We start from the raw sequence: 9,032 nt of genomic DNA, 5'->3' as shown, positions 1-9,032 counted from the left end.
GGGATGTACATTATGTACATAAAGTGCCCAAAATAAAACTTAAAAATTCTAGTTCTTATAATTAATTCATCACCTGACATCACAGTCCACTACCCTGGGATTTATAATATGTTCCAATCCAGGAGATGTCAGAGATTTTGCCATATTCCAGAACAAACAACATCCCATCGGACAAAGTGCTACTAATCAAGGATAACTAATATTTTCTCACTACATGATAAATCATTCATGTCAGCGTGAGGTGCACTTCCTTGCTCAACACAACAAAAGCTTCTAAAATGTGTTTCAAGGACCAAAAAATCTTACCACTCTCTCAGCTGTCTTCCACCTAAACCACATCTGTTTCCATTTATGTAAGCGCCATCCAAACATCTACATCTTGCTGAGAGTTTGCCAAATTACACAAAAGATCACCTAATTGACTATCCTTTTAATAAAGCAGGCTGGGCTCTGGATCTCAGAGGCCAGGGCAAAGCTTGCCAGCACAGTGGCTTCTGGGCATCCCACCTCAAGGGAATATCACGCTTATCTTTCAGAATCTCACTGCAAATGATGGGCATAGATTATCTAGGCTGGGCACTGTGTGCTCACCTGGGCTGGGACAAGAGCACTGGACACCTTCCATCCCTGCCCCAGGTGGAGCTTCTCTCCAGTTTCTCTATGATCCCAAAGTAACTGTTAAGAACTGTTTCTTATTCCAGGCTTTGTCTCTCCACTCTGAGAGGCACCGTCTCAGGGTCTGACTCCTTCCCACCACTCCTACAGCTTCCTCCAGCCCTGCAAGCAGCCCCACTTAAAATTACCTCCCACTGAGGGACTTGGAGTTTCCCAAGGCCCAACACGGCAACGTACACGCGACTACTCTCATCTGAATCTGCTTCCCTCCCCTTTTATCCCTTTTCATTTATCCTTTTGGCCTTAAGAGTGTTTACCATCATTTTTCTCTTACGGAGGTGCTTCTCAACCTTACAATTTTATGATCAGTTGCTAGGTCTTTTTTTAGTCCTCTCAGTACTAGAATGGAGCCATTTAAGAGCAGATGTTCAACTAATATTGGGAGACTGTGAGCAGGGGTTCCAATTTGTTATGATTCAATTTTAACTCTTGAATAAAGAGACACATACAGTTGTTTTTTAGTTTTATCAAAGACGAGTAAAAGCATTTAGAAAACCAAACATTGACCACCTTACTCTTTTTCTCTTGTTTATTGATTGCATACATGTTGACAGGTGAATTTTTTTTAACATTTTCAAGGAAATTATTCCAATCCCAAATTATCTCACGCCAGACAAGTAAAAGATGGAAGTTTTCTCATGTTGTGTTACAGAATAGCAAAATGTGCGTTTTTAAACCAGATAAACAAGAGATGTGATCAATATCATTCATGAACTAAGATCACAATGTAAAACAAAAGCAATCTTTGAAAAATATTTTCCCAATACAGATACATCTTAAAACTACGCTCAGAGGACAGGAATACAAAGATATTTCACATCCAGCCTTCTACTCCCACTGACTGTCCTCTTCAAACATTAACTGCTGGAACTCAGCTTCACTAAATGTGGGAAGTTCTACTACGTCTGATTCTGAAACATTCTCTGGCTCTGTTATTTCTGCTATCACTGAGGATCTAACTGCATTTTGGATTCTCTCTTCCTCATCTCTTAAAGCTTCTTCATACCAGGAATGGAAAGTTCTGGGGTCTCTGTGATTGACCGTGGCCCAATACTCTAAGACTCTCATTTTACTGGTTTCTGCAAGGGCTCTGGGTCCCCAGAGGTATTCATAGCGTGCAGGATCACTGTTGGGGATCTGCCGGCACTCTAAGTATTTAAGCTTCACCAGTTGGGTGATGAGCTTCTTTGGCTCCCCAAATATGAAGTGTTTCTGACCAGCAAATACCCTCATCTTATTTAGGAATTCCCAAATGTCCTCCTCAGTGGCACGGTTGCCCTTCAAGAAGATCAGGCCCAGGAGATTCATCAGGAGACCAGTTTTGGGATACCCCTTACCACGAGTGACCGTCCCATTGTTAGGGAGGTCTATTTTGCTGACAAGGACATAAGATTCCTTGGCAGAATCAACTTCCTTTAAATCAACACCAAATACTATCTCTATACAGCAAGTGGCCCTTTTCAGTATCTCAGGGAAGTGACCCTTATACTTCTTTTTCATAAGCTTCAGCATTTCCGCCTTGGTAACAGGCTTTTTCATTTTGTGCATATGCATCAGGAAATGTACCAGCACACTGGTTATGTTTCTAAGGGGGTCTTTTTGAGACTTTGCAGCAGAGGTTGTGGCCTCAGAGGATCTTTGCTTTTTCTCAGCTTTGCTGTTGGCTCCTTTGCGTGATCTTGTGCGACCAACACCTGTAGAAAAAGAGGTGGATCGGTCTCCTGAGATCTCTGGAGAGAGCAGTGTGACCTAGCCACAGATTTTCTCTGGGTAACAACCCCCAAATAAGAAAAGGGTAAGGAGGGGAACATTTTCATCTTGGTTTCGGTGGCCTGAACACCCCAGGGGCCCTGGGTCTCACCTTGGGCTTGGTAGCCTTTCTTATAGGTACGGAGCTTAGTCTTCTGACTTTGAGGCATGGTGACTGTTCTCAGGGAGAGCAGCCGGGAATGTGGCCTGTACAACAGGTGAGGCAGGCACCTGGAGGAAAGAAGATGAGAGGGTATGAACACATCAACAGGAAGATACCCTCTGGGCTTTAAAAAGGTTGCCTCTGTGGGTTTCCATGAGCGCACTGCTCAAGAAACCCAGGCGCCTTGTGTTCTGATCATTTTGTCCTGTGAGAATCCTGTGGAGGTAATTAAAGTGTGCCTCGGGCTGTAGCCTATCAGCCTTGCCTGGTACGTGCAGACTGACAGCAGTGGCAACAGGTCTCGTCCTTGTGGATCCCCTTCTGCTCTCCGTAGGGAGGATCCTTTCACTTCACCTTTAGGACCATCATATCAACTATGAACAAGACCTGGACCCTCTTCCTTGTGCTACACTAAATTTGATATCTGGCTCCTAAGGGCTGCAAGTGGGAGAGGGACTTTCTATTGTCTCTTTTTTGGGGTGAGGGGAGATGAGTGTTCTTCTTCTTGACTCCTGTAAGGCTCTGGGTTTCCTACTTCTGTAGAATTGGGGCACTGGATCAGTACAACCTTTCTGTCACTTTACAGACAGAAAGGGAGCATCTGAATGGTACAGTTATTCTGGGGCTTTCCGGGGCTGAGAGAAGGGTAAGAATTTATGGGACTCTTCTTTTTACAGTTGACATTTCCCCTAGTTCTCACTCAGGTCTCTGATCTTAACTCCTGGTAGGAGTGGATACTTTTCCCACTAACCTAAGTGGTCGCCACCCCCCCAACCCCGCCTTCCCTGCCCAGCTGCCCACAGGCAGAACTCTGGAAAGCACCTTTACTGGGGTGTCCCAAGACCCACCAAAGTGGCAGGACTTAGTGGTGCCTCCTTTGCTATGGGTAACGCGTGGGCCCTTCAGCCCACACTTGAGATCCTCACCTTCCCTCCACACCAGGCCTGCGAATTCACCATCCGCCGCTTCCACACGGCATCACAAACGACCAGGGTTTTCACCCTACCAACGGAAGTGAGGTGTAACAACATCCGGTCATGGCTGCCTGCCGTGCGTGCGGGGGGTGGTTGGGGGTGGGGGTGACAGAAGAGGGGGCGGGGACACTAGCGTACGTCATCAATGTGGAATCCGTGGCCCTAGGTCTTCACTCAGGCTCTCCATATGAAATCTAGCAGAGTCAGGGACTCCTACCCCAGTAACCCAAGTCCACCAGACTCCAAACAAAACCCACACCTTCCTGAATGTCTAAGTGGGATCACCAGGGCCTACCCCTGTCAGGAACCTGCTAGAACTGAGTGCAGGTGTTCTGTTGTTTTGTGTTAACATCCCTACTGAGGGGGATTTTAGCGATCCCCTCGTTTGCATTTAGGGCCCTTGACTCCAAACAAAACCCACACCTTCCTGAATGTCTAAGTGGGAACATCAGGGCTTACCCCTGTCAGGAACCTCCTAGAACTGAGCGCAGGGGTTCCATTGTTTTGTTTTAACATCCCTACTGAGGGGGATTTTAGCGATCCCCTCGTTTGTCATTTAGGGCCTTTGACTCCAAACAAAACCCACACCTTCCTGAATGTCTAAGTGGGAACATCAGGGCCTACCCCTGTCAGGAACCTCCTAGAACTGAGCGCAAGGGTTCTCTTGTTTTGTGTTACCATCCCTATTGAGGGGGATGTTGAATTGATTCCAGGTAGGGCCTAGATATTCTTTATCCACACAATAGAGACTACTCTCTTAGAGACTACTCTCTTAAGTCCAAGTTTCCTCTTTTCCCTTGTGGCTTTCCAGACAAAATTCTGTCCGACAGCTCTACCAGGACCTCCCAGGGCCCACCACAGGGGCAGGACTTAGTGGGGTTAGCTTTTTTATGGAGGGAGAGTGGGATCTGATCAAACTAAAAGCTTTTGCACAGCCAAGAGCAGAGTAAGTAAAGCAAACAGACAACCTTCAGAATGGGAGAAGATTTTTGCACATTATGCTTCTGACAAGGTCTGGTAACTAGAATCTACAGAGAACTCAAACTAATCAATAAGAAAAGAATAAATAACCCCATTTCTATCTGGGCAAAAGACTTGAACAGAAACTTCTCTGATGAGGACAGGCACATGGCCTATGAACACATGAAAAAAATGCTCATCATCCTTAATCATCAGAGAAATGCAAATCAAAACCACTTTGAGATATCATCTAAGTCCAGTAAGACTAGCCCAAATCATAAAATCCAAAAACTACAGATGTTGGTATGGATGTGGACAGAAGGGCATGCTTCTACACTGCTTCTGGGAATGCAAGCTAATGCGACCTTTTTGGAAAGAAGTTTGGAGAACACTCAAGGAACGAAAAGTACACGTACCCTTCGATCCTGCAATTCCTCTACTAGGTATATACCCAGAAGATCAAAAATTATTTTACAATAAAGACATTTACACAAGAATATTTATTGCAGCACAATTCATAATAGCCAACACATGGAAACAGCCCAAGTCCCTCTAGACCTATGAATAGATTAACAAATTGTTGCATATGTACACCATGGAATACTATGCAGCCATAAAAAGATGGAGACATCACATCTTTTATGTTTACGTGGATGGAGCTGGAACATATTCTTCTTAGTAAAGTATCCCAAGAATGGAAAAAAAAGTATCCAATGTATTCAATACTACTATGAAATCAGTATATAACTAACTACACACTCATACGAAAGGCAAAACATAACTTTACTCCAGAAAGTAGAAGGGAAGAGGAGAGAGAGGGGAGGGGAGGGGGGATGTGGGAGGACGGAGGGTATTTGGGAGGACCTCACATAATGTGCATCATGCAATGGTCCATTTCAAAACAATTAAGAAATGAGTATAATTGCCATGGATGTGTTTCTTTGTTCAATGCAAATATTTCACATTGTATATCGAAGCAGTACCCTGAACCACATAAATGCATCAATGTACAAAGTTATGACTTAATAAAAAATAATTGATAAAAAAGAGAGAACTTTAAACAATAAAGCTACCTCCCTCCAACAACAACAACAACAACAACAACAACAAAGACTCTGTACTTGAATGTTTATTGCAGTACAATTCACAATTGCAAAGATGTGGAATCAACCCCAATGCACATCAATTCATGAATGAATTAACAAAATGTGGCATATGTGTATCATGTAATACTCCTCAGCCATGAAAAATGATGACTTAATGCCTTTTGCAAGAATTTGGATGGAACCACAGCTCATTATCCTAAGTGAAATACTTACAGAATGGATAAACACTACATGTACTCAAGTATTCAATTGGAACTTTGATATTAACTGAATTGGATAATTTTTTTGAGCCACTGATCTTTTTTTTTTTTCTCTTTTCTTTTTTTAAAGACAGCATCTCATTTAGTCACCTGGGCTAGAGTACCATGGCATTAAGCTAGCTCATAGAAACCTCAAATTCCCCAGCTCAAGCAATCCTCCTGCCTCAGCCTCTTGGGTGGCTGGACCTAGAGGCATGCACCACAATGCCTGATGAATTTTTCTATTTTTTTGTAGAGATAGATTGTTACACTTGCTCAGGTGGGTCTCAAACTCCTGACTTCAACAGATCCTACCACCTCAGCCTCCCAGAGTGCTAGGATTATAGGTGTGAGCCACCAGGCCCAGCTGAGCCCCGGATTTTTTGAAGTTATTGAACATCACAAACATATCTATGTGATTCTGTCATCAGAATGTTAATTCTTTTTTGTTATCCAAACCTCCCATTTATTTTGATACTTTTGTTGCTCTGGCTGCATATAATAACAAAGCCTTCCTTCTGATTGCCTATGATACATTCTGCAGGAATGAGAAGAAAACTGAATTAAGGAACAAGGTCAGTCTCAGGCTGGGAGAAATGGAACAGTGTGAGCTTGCAACTAAGTCAGACCAGGAGTCTACTCCCAGTCCTATCACTACTAGTTGCGATAACAGAGGGATGTTATTGAACTTCATGAGCCTCAGGCTGGCTATCTACAAAATGGGCTTGGGAAAGCCTGTCATGTAGAACTGGCAGGACGTGTGCAATGAATGGAAAGCACTTGCCAGTGCCAGCATGTATTGGATCCCTTCCTTCTGCTGATTGGTGGATGCATTTTCAGGCCAAATATTTCCCCTCCCTTAGACCTGATATAAAGAAGAGAGGGAGGACAGCACCTGTGGCTCAGTGGGTAGGGCGTTGGTGCCATGTACCAAGGGTGGTGGGTTCGAAACCAGCCCAGGCCTGCTAAAACCGTAGTGGCTACTGCAACAAAAAATAGCCAGTTGTTGTGGCGGGCACCTGTAGTCCCAGCTACTCAGGAGGCTGAGGCAAGAGAATCATGTAAGTCCAAGAGTTTGACTTTGCTGTGAGCTGTGATGCCACCACACTCTACCTAGCGCAACAGAGTGAGATGCTGTCTGAAAAAAAAGAAAAGAAAAGAAAGAACGAAACAAAAGGGAGGAAGAACCTGCCGTGAAAGCCCTGCTCTGAGTCTTCTAGAGCTGATATCAAAGGGCAGGTTATGAGAGTTTGTTGTCCCCTCTATTCAAGGGAAAGTGGTTCTTGCAGTCCCCATTCAGGTTTTCTGATTTCACTGTTGGTAGGGCTTGGGACTCACCTGATTTTTGACCTGAGGACATGTCACAGCGAGGTCTACACTTCCCTGCTGAGTAAGAGCTGTTGGATGGCTCCAGCTGACATTTCTGCCTGGGGTCTTCAGGGGCTAAAGAGTAGGGGAGATTCTGTGTGGCTCCTACTGATATGGGGTGTGTGGTTGCAGGATCTTCAGTGTCCTCACCCTTCCTCCCGGCACACGCTGGAAATCCTCTCCATCTTAACTTGAGTCCTATCGCTTCACACTAAAGCCCCAAATTCCCTGATACACTCTAAGAAGAAATGAAATTTGCCTCCTATTGCCACAACTGCTCATCGTTTCCCGAGACTAATAGTAGTGGGAAGAATCTCTGTTGCTCCCACTGTTACAGAGTTGGTGTTCCCCGTCTTCAGGGTTCTCTCCTTGTCTTCTGGAACAACCTGGAACTCTTGTTTTCTAATTTGAGGCAGCCCTCTTTGTTAAGTTTCCTTACCACCACATGATTACCTGGGAAGAAGTGAGTATGACTCCTCACGTTGCCATGCTCGGGACTGAAAACAGAGACAGCGTTGTATGTGACCCTCTTCACTGTGGAAAGTGTCTCCTTATTGTCACTCAGTGTCATCATGTTGACTACTGTTAATGAGCTAGTCTCCTCCCTCCACCAAAAGGGGCCTCCTCCATTAGTGCAAGGACTTCATGTCTGTGAGAACATCACTCCTCCCCACCTTACCCCCGTAAATGAAGGTAACCTCAGCCTACAAGCTCTGCCTGTAGTCTCCCAAGGTTGACTGCAGAGGCAGGACTTTCTAAGGAAATGTCTGTTTTCTGGTAACTTCTGTGATAGTTAGTTGCCTCATTCTTCATATAGGATTTTTACCTTGACACTTGTCATGGCCTGGGATTCTACTGTCTGCTGACCTGGATGGCCAACTTGTCTGCCAAGACTCTCATCTCCTCACTTCGTTCAGGTAGAAGTTAGGGTCATATGAGGCTGTCAAGTCCTCCCTAGGCCTCCCATGGCTAACAGCAGAGGAGGCACAAGGGGCATCCCTGTCATTTTTTTTTTATATTTTCAAATCAATATGAGGGTCACACCTGTAATATTAGCACCCTGGGAGGCTGAGGTGGGTGGATTGCTTGAGCTCAGGAAGTCAAGAGCAGACTGAGCAAGACTCAGACCCATCTCTAAAACTAGATGAGCATTGTGGTGGGCGCCTGGAGTCCCAGCTACTTGGGAGGCTAAGGGAAGAGAATCACTTGAGCCCAAGAGGTTTATGTTGCTGTCAGCTATGATGCCACAGAACTCTACCAAAGGTGACAAATTGAGACTCTGTCTCATAGAATAAAAAGCAAATTAATATGAGAGTACAAATTTTTAGGTTACATTGTTCTCACTTCCAAGTTTAAGTTAAAGGTGTACAATAGCCCCTCATCCCTTCACCCAGGGCACCCTCACAATGTGCACATTAGGTGAGGTCATGCAACCCTGTTAGTTGTGAGTTGAGCCATTCTTATGTCCATATGCAAGGCCATTACCTTGACTCTGTACCCTTCCTAGGACTCTCTCAAGTAAGTAGAGAGTCCGGCCTTCAGACCCAAATCTTCACCTTCCTGGGATCAGAATTGGAATTCAGTGCCAGCCACAAGCCGCCAGTACAGTTTGGAACTTTACAGGGATAACAACTGGGATATGCTTTTACAGGACCCCAGTGTTCTGGCAGGGCCCTTCCGTCATCCACATTTGAGTTTATTCCCTTCATTTCTATGAGAGTCTTGGACTTTTTACTTTACTGCTCTACAGATGCTGCTTTAGGATTATGTCCCTCAGAAGCCTTAAGAATAATGTGAG

General features: G+C 44.7%; 1 pseudogene; it reads right to left on the bottom strand.

Annotated features, from left to right (window-relative positions):
- Positions 1 to 1,555: 1,555 nt before the first annotated feature.
- On the bottom strand, positions 1,556 to 7,808 carry LOC128576743 (melanoma-associated antigen B3-like; annotated as a pseudogene).
- Between the last annotated feature and the right edge of the window lie 1,224 nt (positions 7,809 to 9,032).

This window comes from Nycticebus coucang, chromosome X (genome assembly GCF_027406575.1).
Source record: "Nycticebus coucang isolate mNycCou1 chromosome X, mNycCou1.pri, whole genome shotgun sequence".
Taxonomy (NCBI): domain Eukaryota; kingdom Metazoa; phylum Chordata; class Mammalia; order Primates; family Lorisidae; genus Nycticebus; species Nycticebus coucang.
Note: the sequence above shows the minus strand (reverse complement) of the source record. Positions and strands in the feature narration are given on the sequence as shown.